The sequence below is a fragment of the Salvelinus sp. IW2-2015 genome, linkage group LG26 (genome assembly GCF_002910315.2).
Source record: "Salvelinus sp. IW2-2015 linkage group LG26, ASM291031v2, whole genome shotgun sequence".
Classification (NCBI taxonomy): domain Eukaryota; kingdom Metazoa; phylum Chordata; class Actinopteri; order Salmoniformes; family Salmonidae; genus Salvelinus; species Salvelinus sp. IW2-2015.
Window position 1 is genome coordinate 6,578,377 of NC_036866.1, and position 12,598 is coordinate 6,590,974.

At 42.6% G+C, this 12,598-nt stretch overlaps 1 pseudogene; it reads right to left on the minus strand.

The window, feature by feature from the left end:
* The window catches only part of LOC111952686 (lysine-specific demethylase 4B-like), a 78,899-nt pseudogene extending 66,686 nt beyond the window's left edge, over positions 1–12,213 (minus strand).
* Positions 12,214–12,598: the final 385 nt, after the last annotated feature.

The following is a 12,598-nucleotide window of genomic DNA, read 5'->3' on the forward strand; positions in this document are numbered from 1 at the left end:
GCAAGTGAGGCCTGGCTCAGTCAGAGCCCCTTGTTCTCATTCCACATGAAAACCCTCCTCTACTCCCTACATTCATAAATGCCCATTCCTACTGTGTCAAAATGACAGCACCCAGCAACAAAATCAGATATGCGTTCACATTGAAACTTTTGCTTTAGTAGGACTGTATCATAAGACAAGATATCTTGAAACTCCACACGCCTGTTCCTGGCTGGATGTTTTCAGCTTCTAATGGAAGGGAGATGGGGGAAATACAAACTTGTTTTCCTGGGGAAATGTGTTATGTGTATACTACAGCCATATTTGCAGAACTTTATCACCAAATAAAACATATAGCTTAGACCAAGGCTCTCCAACCCCTTCTCTGGAGTGGCTTACCCTTCCTGTAGGTTGCTCACTCCAACCAGTTCCTGGAGAGCTACCCCTCTCCGTACGGTTCTCACCCAGAACCCTGGAGGAGCTACCCTCCTGTAGGTTTCACTCCCAACCCCGTTGTAAACTAACCTGTTCAGCTCAATCAAACCCAGCTAACATTTTAGAATCGGTTGTCTAAGATTAGGGTTTGGAGTGAAACCCTACAGGAAGGTAGCTCTCCAGGAACAGGGTTGGAGTGAGAACCTACAGGAAGGTAGCTCTCCAGGAACAGGGTTGGAGTGAAAACCTACAGGAAGGTAGCTCTCCATGAACAGGGTTGGAGTGAGAACCTACAGGTTAAAATAACAATAGAAGATCAATCCTTCTCTGATTGCGGAGTGGGAATTAGTCACCCAGCGAGACCATGGAGAGATTGAAGGCGAGAGAGCGTGAGAGAGAGAAACACACACACGTGCTCTCACCTCGCAGACACAGCTTAAAGATGACGGGCACTGCGCCGGACACCTATACTAGCTGACCCCAAGGACGCCAGGTAAGGTCACCGCCGTTACTGATACTTTGACAAAGCGTCTCCCTCCATTAGCGTTCTGTCGATACCCTTATCTACCACCATTACCTTGCCGCCGTGTGACTCATTTAGCCAGGAGTGGCTGTTAGTTTAAGCCTACGTCCCAAATGGCACCCTGTTCCCTATATATGGCCCAATAGGGCTCTGGTCTAAAGTAGTGCACTATATAGGGAATAGGGTGCCATTTGGGATGAACTCCTTGAGTGTGTGATACTGCTGGGCCTATGCAGTAGTGCTGCTTTTCCTATTCACTTCCAAGTGAAATGGTTGAAGAAAATGATGGAGATGTGTTGACAAATTGAGGCTCTTTATGTGATTCAGTGTTGGGAGAGCCATAAACGTTAAGAAATAGAATTGGATGCCGAGTGAAGGCTTTGGGAATAGAGAGGCTCGACGGGGGGGGGGGTCGTATTACAAGAGGAATAAGAAAACGACGGGGGAGAGGTGTTTGAAGAGTACTACTGCTACCTAGCGACGAATGATGGGATGGTTGGCCCTGGACAATTTAAAATGGCTTGTAGGACACAGACACACTCATATTCACAGAAAATACACATAGGTGTGGGACTGCAAGAGGAGATGGGGAGAGAGACGACAAACAGCGAACACTATAAAACTGGACTTTACTCACGGCCGAGTGGCGTTTCAAAATAGTGCACACAATATGGATCTCTTGAGATATGGATATTGCACAGATCTATATTGAAATTTGGATGTGAATTAGATTACAGTTATCAGTTATCAGTTATCGGTCGACCTCTAGACTAGAGGTCGACCGATTAATCGGAATGATCTATTAATTAGGGCCAATTTCAAGTTTTCATAACAATCGRAAWYSGKWWTTTTKGRMMMCSKTTTTTTTTTTTTACACCTTTATTTAACAACACGTTCTTATTTTCAATGACGGCCTAGGAACGGTGGGTTAACTGGCTTTTTCAGGGGCAGAACGACAGATTTTTTACCTTGTCAGCTCGGGGATTCGTTTTTGCAACCTTCCGGTTACTAGTGCAACGCTCTAACCACCTGCCTTACATTGCACTCCACGAGGAGCCTGCGTGGCAGGCTGACTACCTGTTACACGAGGGCAGCAAGAAGCCACGGTAAGTTGCTAGCTAGCATTAAACTTATAAAAAACAATCAATCTTCACATAATCACTAGTTAACTACACATGGTTGATGATATTACTAGTTTATCTAGCGTGTCCTGCGTTGCATATAATCGATGCGGTGCCTGTTAATTTCTCATCGAATCACAGCCTACTTCGCCAAACGGGTGATGATTTAGCACTGTCGTTGCACCAAACCTAACAAAAAACATCAATGCCTTTCTTTAAAATCAATACACAATTATATATTTTTAAACCTGCATATTTAGTTAATATTGCCTGCTAACATGAATTTCTTATAATTAGGGAAATTGTGTCACTTCTCTTGCGTTCCGTGCAAGCAGTCAGGGTATATGCAGCAGTTTGGGCCACCTGGCTCGTTGCGAACTGTGTGAAGTCCATTTATTCCTAACAAAGACCGCAATTAATTCGCAAGAATTGTACATAATTCTGACATAACATTGATGGTTGTACAATGTAACAGCAATATTTAGACTTAGGGATGCCACCCGTTAGATAAAATACGGAACGGTTCCGTATTTCACTGAAAGAATAAACTTTTTGTTTTCGAAATGATAGTTTCCGGATTCGACCATATTAATGACCAAAGGCTCGTATTTCTGTGTTATTATGTTATAATTAAGTCTATGATTTGATATAGCAGTCTGACTGAGCAATGGTAGGCAGCAGCAGGCTCGTAAGCATTCATTCAAACAGCACTTTCGTGTGTTTGCCAGCAGCTCTTCGCTGTGCTTCAAGCATTGAGCTGTTTATGACTTCAAGCCTATCAACTCCCGAGATTAGGCAGGTGTAACCGATSTGAAATGGCTAGCTAGTTAGCGGGGTGCGCGCTAATAGTGTTTCAAACGTCACTCGCTCTGAGACTTGGAGTAGTTGTTCCCCTTGCTCTGCAAGGGCCGCGGCTTTTGTGGAGCGATGGGTAAAGATGCTTCGATGGTGGCTGTTGTCGATGTGTTCCTGGTTCGAGCCCAGGTAGGGGCGAGGAGAGGGACGGTAGCTATACTGTTACACTGGCAATACTAAAGTGCCTATAAGAACATCCAATAGTCAAAGGTATATGAAATACAAATGGTATAGAGGGAAATAGTCCTATAATAACTACAACCTAAAACTTCTTACCTGGGAATATTGAAGACTCATGTTAAAAGGCACCACCAGCTTTCATATGTTATCATGTTCTGAGCAAAGAACTTAAAACGTGAGCTTTTTTTACATGGCACATATTGCACTTTTACTTTCTTCTCCAACACTTTGTTTTTGCATTATTTAAACCAAACATGTTTCATTATTTATTTGAGGCTAAATTGATTTTATTGATGTATTATATTAAGTTAAAATAAGTGTTCATTCAGTATTGTTGTAATTGTCATTATTTATTTTTAATTCGGCCGATTAATCGGTATCGGCTTTTTTTGGTCCTCCAATAATCGGTATCGGCGTTGAAAAATCATAATCGGTCGACCTTTAGTCTAGACCGTCCTCCAGTGGCCACCTGTTTAAGTACAGAAGTACATGGACAGTCTCCTTAACTCACTTTCAGCTTTACACATGTAGATGATAGATGCTAGGAGAAGCAGCTGCCGAAAGCCTGTCCAGATCCTGAAATCAAGGAGTGATTTCGGCTTGCCATTTTTTTTTATGTAGATGCAATTGCAGCAAAAACTGTCACATAAAATAGAGAACCATGAGGAATGTGTTGAAATCCCCCAAAACAAGTGCTAAATGACCTACAGAAGTAATTGTATGTATATTTTGAAATGAGCAGAGATAGTGAGACAGTGAGAGAGAGAAAGTGTGAGAGAGAAAGAGAGACAGAGAACTAAAAAGACAAATCTAGCCACTGACCAGGACTTGGGCTCTCCAAAGTGGAGGTAGTTGATACTGTAGAGATCCATGTCCTCTGTGTGCCAGGCAAAGGTGGTCTTCCACATGCCAAAGTACAGGTAGGGCGTGTTCACCCCCTCGATCACGATGCCACACTCCTGCTCCACCATGTCCAGCAGCGTGTTCAGGTGGCCGATATTCCACTCACTGATCTCCTGGTAACACACAGACAGAGGGGGGGGTGAACACGGTGACCCAATTAAAGCATATTGGCTACATTTACCAAATAAATTGAAAGAAAAAAAGTCATGCCTATAGACATGGAGTTGAACTGTTTGTTTGTCACAATTGTACTTCAGCTAGTCTTATACCAGTGAATAACATAGCTATACTACTATGAGGACTAAGATTGCCATTGATGTTCAAGGCCATGTAGTAATACATGTTCACCACCAGATGGTATCAAGGCCACATCACATAAAGACATGATATTTCAGCTGGTATTTTTTTATTAAAACTTCAACAGGTGTTACTGTCGGGTACTTAGTAATTCCACACCATTTGTAACTACAGTGCATTTGTTAAGTATTCAGACCACTTCCCTTTTTCCAAATTTGGTTACGTTACAGCCTTATTCTAAAATGGATTAAATACAAAATGTCCTCCATCTACACACAATACCCCATAATGACGAACCGATAACAGGTTTAGAATTTTTTGCTAATTTAGTTGAAATAAAAAACGGAAAACATTCTTTCTATACATACGTAGTCAGACCATTTGCTAAAGAGACTCAACATTGAGCTCAGCATCCTGTTTCCATTGATCGTACTTGAGATGTTTCTACAACTTSATTGGAGTCCACYTGTGSTAAATTCAATTGATTGGAAATTATTTGGAAAGACACACAYCKGTCTATATAAGGTCCCACAGTTGACAGTGCRTKTCWGWGCAAAAACCAAGCCATCAGGTCGAAGGAATTGTCCGTAGAGCTCTGAGATAGGAATGTGTCGAGCCACAGATCTGGGGAAGGGTACCAAAACATTTCTGCAGCATTGAAGGTCCCCAAGAACACAGTGGCCTCCATCATTCTTAAATGGAAGAAGTTTAAAATCACCAAGACTCTTCCTAGAGCTGGGCGCCCGGCCAAACTGAGCAATCGGGGGAGATGGGCCTGGGTCAGGGAGGTGACCRAGAACCCRATGGTCACTCTGACAGAGCTCCTCTGTGGAGATCAGAGAACCTTCCAGAAAGACAACCATCTCTGCCACATTCCACCAAGCAAGACTTTATAGAGTGGAAGACACTGCTCAGTAAGAGGCACATGACAGCTCGCTTGGAGTTTGCCAAAWGGCACCTAAAGGACTCTCAGACCATGAGAAACAAGATTCTCTGGTCTGATGAAAGCAAGATTGAACTTTTTGGCCTGAATGCCAAGTGTCATCTCTGGAGGAAATCTGGCACCATCCCTATGGTGAAGCATGGTGGTGGCAGCATCATGCTGTGGGGATGTTTTTCAGTGGCAGGGAAGGGGAGACTAGTCAGGATTGAGGGAAAGATGAACRGAGCAAAGTACTGAGAGATCCGGCAGGGTAGCCTAGTGGTTAGAGTGTTGGAGTAGTAACTGAAAGGTTGCAAGATCGAATCCCCGAGCTGACAAGGTACAAATGTGTTGTTCTGCCCCTGAACAAGGCAGTTAACCCACTGTTCCTAGGCCATCTTTGAAATAAGAATTTGTTAACTGACTTGCCTAGTTAAATAAAACATTTTTTTAAATCCTTGATGAAAACCTGCTACAGAGCGCTCAGGACCTGACTGGGGCGAAGGTTCACCTTCCAACAGGACAACGACCCGAAGAACACAGCCAAGACAACGCAGGAGTGGCTTCGGGACAAGTCTCTGAATGTCCATGAGTGGCCCAGCCAGAGTCCGGACTTGAACCTGATCGAACATCTCTGGAGAGACCTGAAAATAGCTGTGCAGCGACGCTCCCCATCCAACCAGACAGAGCTTGAGAGGATCTGCAGAGGAGTATGTGAGAAGCTCTCCAAATACAGGTGTGACAAGTTGGTAGCATCATACCCAAGAAGACTCTAATCGCTGCCAAAGGTGCTTCAACAAAGTACTGAGTAAAAAGAGTCTGAATACTTGCAAACATTTCAACAACAAAACAACTTTTTGCTTTGTCATTATGGGGTATTGTGTGTAGATTGATGAGTGGCGAAAAAAAACTATTTAATCAATTTTATAATAAGACAGTAACGTAACAAAACGTGGAAAAAGTTAAGGGGTCTGAATACTTTCCGAGTGCACTGTATAGCGAAGCCAGGGTCGTGTTCAGAAGGCGTGAAACAGAAGAAAACAGTAACAGCGAGGTAAGCACTATTTGAACTTGTCCCATAAGAAACACGTTGTTACTCATGTTCACAATCCATGTGCAGACCTGCCAACCCTGTCCAACTTTTTAAGAGTACCAGACGCGTGCGGGAAATTGGAGATTCCACTCGATTGGGGTTCTCTCCCCTCCACCGCACGCTTGTGCTCTGTTTTTGAGTTTGATGGCATTATAGAATTGGTGCAAAGGCATTTTAGAAGCATTGCCTCTATAGCTAATACCGGACACTCATTCATTAACCGCTCCGTCTTATAAACTCCCGACCCCATTTAATGCAAAGACGTTCATATCTATTTTTTATTATACTTTTGTAATGCTTTTTGTGACGTGGATAATAATTACAGTTAATCTGGTTGCATGATCCTCGTAATGTTAAGTGGAAAATACAACTAATGGATGCGAAATTAAATGTATATCACACTCGCACAAACACGACCAGTTATTTTTCATATTTACATTTCATTTCTTTCACTAGGAAATGCGAGTGAACTGCTGGCATTTTAGAGCCCACTGAACGTTCATCTTATGTTCCCTAACATTAACTTGAAACAATTAGTGTTTACCTTTGCACAACACACTGAGTCGAAAAGGGATTTGTCCATGTGTTGACCTACAGCTGACAGTGGGCAAACTCAGCATCACAACAAACAGGAGGGGCAGACATGGGGTAGCTCGTCGAATAATTACATATTAACCTCCATGTCCGTTGACACAAACTCTGTACATGTCTGTGTGTTGCAGCTCGAGAATCATGATTAGATTCTCAGTGGATTTATTTTTTATTTAAAAAAAWAWAWATATATATATAAGCCCATTTTCATTTCTGCGTACTTTTAACTCGGATCTCGTACCTGCATTCATGGCCAGAGAATTGCATATTTGGTACGCAAAATGCATGCATGTTCGCAGGTCTGCATGTCTAATAAGCAAGGCTTGTTCCTGGGCTGACTTACAGAGTCATAGATGGAGCCGCTGACGTCAGCCCCGTAGATTGGAGACACAAAGGTGAGGTTCTTCCAGTACTTCCTCTCCAGGTCGTCAAAGTCCTTGTGTCGGGGGGTACAGTACCTGGGAGTGGAGGGGAGAGTAGAGAGGTCTATAGTTCACCAGACAGATACTAAATGGGAAAGGCAGTGAAACAGGCGAGAACAAAGGCAACCCAATAATATCAATGGAAAAGTGATAAATCAAAGGTTCACAATCGTACTGTGTGTCATTTGTAATGGTCTCAACTCTTCATAACTGTGGTAACCTAAATTGCTGTGATTGGGAAAGAAAACATTTTATATAAAACTTTTTTTTTTACTACCAAAAGCATAAATTATTCTTTAGTTTTCACTGTGAAAAAAAACAGTCTCTGATCATAACAGTAATGTATCTTCTGCATTATTCTGAATGGGTCTCAATGGGTGTAGAATGTCTGGTAGCTGGGTGATGTGAGGCCCTACTTTCTGCTGTTGGCCAGTTGGCGGTACTCCCCCACAGTCATGGACTTCTTCTGGATGTTGTACTGGGTAAAGAGGCCTGACTGGCCCGTCACCACCTGCATGATGGGAGCAGGGATCGTCATCTCCTCAATGACGTCATATGACTTCCGTGGCTTCCAGCCCTTAGGGGGAATCACCTGCAAGAAGGGCAGGAGGGAGGGAGGGAATGTGAAAGTAAGTGAGTGAGAGAGGATGTGAGGGGGCGAGAGTGAAAGTGAAAGAAAGGGGAAAAAAGAGAGACAACCGTGACCGTGTGAGATGGAGAGGCAATAACAATACAAGGCTGAATTATTAGTGTTAGGCCATTTAAACTAAACTGTCCTGATGTGTGTGTACCTTCGCCAGGCCTGCGCGGTGTGCTCCTTGAGTCTCCATGTAGGCAATGTATTTGGCAAAGTCCTTGAATTCCTCCATGGTGGGCCGGAAGGTCATGATCTTACAAGTTGGATTCATTACTGGGACTGGAGCTGAATCTGCAGCTAGTTCTGGGGCTGTATCTGGTGTTAGCTCAGGGGCTAATTCTGGGGCTGGAGCGGAATCTCCAGCTAGTTCTGGGGATATGTCTGGTGCAGGATCTTTGCCCATGTCTGGTGCTTCCAGCGACATGGTGGCAGGTGGATCTGGAAATAGAAAGAAATGACAGCGAATAGAATAAAAAAGCAATACATTTTAATTTATTTTGTACCTTTATTTAACCAGGCAAGTTAGTTAAGAACACATTTTTATTTACAATGACGGCCTACCCCGACAACGCTGGGCCAATTGTGCGCCGCCCTATGGGACTGTCAATCACGGCTGGATGTGATACAGCATGGATTCTAACCAGGGACTGTAGTGACGCCTCTTGCACTGAGATGCTGTGCCTTAGACCGCTGTGCCACTCGGGAGCCCAATAAGTCACCAACAGACCTGGGTTCATATGTATCTAGTCTTGAAAACCCCACCCTAGGTAACAGTGACTAGGGCACGGGTTGCCAAACGGCAAATGTTTCCGTTTATTACAAATCAGCCTGACAGTACATTTAAAAGCATTTCAAACTGAAGGAAGTATGGTTTTTGAAATGCATCAGAAAAGGTATTGAGACGTTCAGGCAATAATTTTGTATGATCTTCTTGGCGGGAAATAACAATCAGTAGCTTTCTGTCCTTGGTGACAGATTTTCATGCGAATATTCTAAAAGCCGCATAAAAAAAATAAAAAAACATTTTTCAACCAGAGATGAGTTTCCATCAAATTGACTTGTTGCTGATACGTTTGTGTGTGATGACGTGGTGCAAAAAAATAACAAATAAATTCCATCACATTTTCAACTCCATCGGTTGTCACTAAACACGTTGCATTATTAATGTAATGGAGGCTGTTTAACGGGCTCATGACTAGGGCTGTCCCAGACAACAACAAAAAAGTATAGGTCGACCGAGAGCAATCTGTTCTATCGACGAAACAATTGGTCGAAATTTTTAAACGTGTATTTTGCCATATATAGACAGACGCTATGTGTTTAAATAAAATCAACTATACTGGAAAAATATATAAACCRCATCATGTAAAGTGTTGGTCCCATGTTACATGAGCTGAAATAAAMAGATGGCAGACATGTTCCATACACACAAAAAAGTGTATTTCTTTCAAATTCTGTGCACAAATGTGTTTACATCCCTGTTAGTGAGTATTTGCCAACAACCTAACAGGTGTGGCATATCAAGATGCTGATTAAACAGCATGATCATTACACAGGTGTGCCTTGTTCTGGGGGACAATAAAAGGCCACTCTAAAATKTGCAGTTTTGTTACACAACACAATGCCACAGATATTTCAAGTTGAGGGAGTATACAATTGGCATGCTGACTGCAGGCATCTCAACCAGAGCTGTTGCCAGAGAATGAGAATTTAATGTTCATTTATTTACCATGTTTTAGTGAATTTGGCAGTACATCCAACCCGCCTCACAACCGCAGACCGCGTGTATGGCGTCGTGTGGGCAAGCGGTTTGCGGATGTCAACGTTGTGAACAGCGTGCCCCATGTTGGCGGTGGTGGTAAGGTATACGCAGGCATACGCTACGTGCAATGAACACAGTTGCATTTTATCTATGCCAATTTGAATGCACAGAGATACCGTGACAAGATCATGAGGCCCATTGTCGTGCCATTCATCCGCCCACATCACCTCATGTTTCAGCATGATAATGCACGGCCCCATGTCGCAAGGATCTGTATACAACTCCTGGAAGACGAAAATGTACCAGTTATTCAAATGGCCCGCATACACAGCAGACATGTCGCCCATTGAGCATGTTCGGGATCTTTTCTATCAACGTGGACGTCAGCATATTCCAGTTCCTGACAATATCCAGCAACTTCACACAGACATTGAAGAGGAGTGGGACAACATTCCACAACCAACTGACTAATTAACTCATGCAAAGGAGATGTGTAACRCTGCATGAGGCAAAAGCTGTCTGTGACAAACAGATGCATATCTGTATTCCCAGGCAAGTGARATACATAGATTAGGGCCTAATGATTTGTTTTGCAAATGACTGGATTTCCTTATGTACCAAATCAGTAAAATCTTTGAAATTGTTGCGTTTATATTTTTGTTCAGTATGAATGCATGCACTAATCTTGTGCAACACGTTAGGACATAAAACGGATCGCGTTCTTCATTTCACTTGTCACATTATGAAGCTTGCGGTAGTTCTCCAGAACGGTTGAGCCAGTCACGTGTTTGTTTGCAAATAGCACAAAGGGACACAGCGGGAACAGAGTCCAGCGGTGTATTGACATGGGTCGCGTTTTATATTGAAAGTCAACTGTTTTTTGCTTCAATAAAAATTATTCAGGGACGTGCAACTATAGTTTTCCTTCATATAAAATACATTAATGCAAAACAATAGGCAGAAAATTGCTTAATTTTCATCAGATAACAGGAGTGCAACGCTATATGGTTGGTAGCCACACAGAGTAAATGAGCTTGCAATGTTTTTGCATGGCCATCATATTTTTCATGTTTATCATAGAAAGAATGTAGCCAGCTACATGTCCTAAAGTTTTTGTTGTTGTTAAAAAGGTTATCTTTAATTTTACCAGAGAAAAGTAGGCTGGCTACACCAAGAAAGGTACAAGAGAAAAGTAGCTACACTTCAGTCAGAGCGCGGTCTGCTGATTGAATGCCTGTTTGTGAATGTGCATCCGAGTGGAGAAATGCAACTGAAGCATGAAATTATTCTGATGACGAACAGAAATTACAAGAAGCATCTTAGAGCTGCGCTTCCAAACGCAGCAAGTTATTTATTATGAATTTTAAACTTTTTTTAATGCGTGAAAAACAAATATTTCTGCATTAACGCGACCCTTAAGTTKAACTTGATAGTTATCTAAGCATCTGAATGAATGTGACAGGTATCATATAGTGTTCGCTTTCTGAGGAGTTTGCGAAATTAATGCCCGTTGGATGAGTTGTGTACATCTGCCACTGTTTGATTTCCTTGCGTTTATTTCCTCTCTTCTAACAGAGCAGGCAGGCCCATTGCCCTAGCGACTCCACACAGGCACAACGTGTACACATGCTGCTTCAGAGACAGTACAGTTCTTCCTTCAGACAAGCATGCGCCAAAACTTTGTTCATTTGCACAATGTCTCTCGTTCACATTCGCTTGTAAAATGTCCAAATTCACCAAAAATGACATTTCGGTAGCTCTTTCCTATACATGTATAACTTTACGAGTTGGATTGGCTACCTTAATTTTGTTTATTTTCGTTTACGCTCATTAGCAGTTTTAGCTAGCAGCCTCCGCGGAAATTCGATATTACGTATGCTAATTTTGTTAGCCTTCTGGTAGACACCCAATGGGTTTATTAGCGGTTTTTGCGACCCTTGTGTAATAAGCCTGTAATACCGTAAATCCAGAGATGAGAGAAGGACGGTATGACAAATTCTGGTTCCCGCCGGGCCCTAATCAGTAGGCTATTAAAKACTCAAACTGGCAACAGGAGCAGGACCTGTCTTATTACTGTAGATATACAGTACCAGTCAAAAGTTTGTACACACCAACTCATTCAAGGGTTTTCCTTTATTTTTTTAAAATTTTCTACATGGTAGAATAATAGTTAAGACATCAAACGATGAAATAACACATGGAATCATGTAGTAACCAATAAAACTGTTAAACAAATCAAAATATATTTTTGATTTTAGATTCTTCAAAATAGCCACACTAACTTTGACAGCTTATCACACTCTTGGCATTCTCTCAACCAGCTTCACCTGGAAACCTTTTCCAACAGTCTTGAAGGAGTTCCCAGATATAATGAGCACTTGTTGGCTGCTTTTCCTTCAATCTGTGGTCCAACTCATCCCAAACCACCTCAATTGGGTTGAGGTCAGGTGATTGTGGAGGCCAGGTCATCTGATGCAGCATTCCATCTCTCCTTCTTGGTCAAATAGCCATTACACAGCATGGAGGCGTGTTGGGTCATTGTCCTGTTGAAAAACAAATGATGGTCCCACTTAGCGCAAACCAGATGGGATGGCATATCGCGCTGCAGAATGCTGTGGTAGTCATGCTGGTTAACTGTGCTTTGAATTCTAAATAAGTCGGCAACAATGTCACCAGCAAAGCACACCATCACACCCCCTCCTCCATGCTTCACGGTGGTGACTACATATGCAGAGAGCATCCGTTCACCTACTCTGCGTCTCAAAGACATGGCGGTTGGAATCAAAAATCCCAAACCAAAAGGACAGATTCCCACCGGTCTAAATGYCCATTGCTCGTGTTTCTTGGCCAAAGCAAGTCTCTCCTTATTGGTGTCATT